Source organism: Penaeus monodon, chromosome 33 (genome assembly GCF_015228065.2).
Source record: "Penaeus monodon isolate SGIC_2016 chromosome 33, NSTDA_Pmon_1, whole genome shotgun sequence".
Classification (NCBI taxonomy): domain Eukaryota; kingdom Metazoa; phylum Arthropoda; class Malacostraca; order Decapoda; family Penaeidae; genus Penaeus; species Penaeus monodon.
Window position 1 is genome coordinate 9,081,113 of NC_051418.1, and position 362 is coordinate 9,081,474.

General features: G+C 32.6%; 1 protein-coding gene across 1 annotated transcript in view; it reads left to right on the forward strand.

Moving 5' to 3' along the window:
• The window catches only part of LOC119594234 (integrin alpha-PS2-like), a 126,991-nt gene that overhangs the window by 113,998 nt on the left and 12,631 nt on the right, over positions 1-362 (forward strand). The gene's annotated exons all lie outside the window — the stretch shown is intronic.

Sequence of the window (362 nt, forward strand, 5' to 3'; positions counted from 1 at the left end):
ATAGTTGTAACAACCCAATACAATCATCCTAATTACTTGGCTAGAAGTTTCCAGGATTACTGAAATTACAGTTTCTGAAAGTAAAACAGAACGTTTGATATTGCTCTTGTGAGATAGAGACGCTATTATGCATTAAAGTAATTATTGCGAAAAGTGATGATTAAAGATCGTGTTACAAGTTGCAATGTTCGGTTTCTCAGCCAAACTTTGTGATCTTTTGGTGTATTTAGTATTACTGGAAAACATTCAAATATATTTTTTTTTCTATTAATAAGTTTGAAAATCTGTATTCAAGTATTTGTGAGTGTCGAGCTATTTATCAAACTTGCTTACTGAGTTTATTTTGCTGTCCGCCCCCCCCT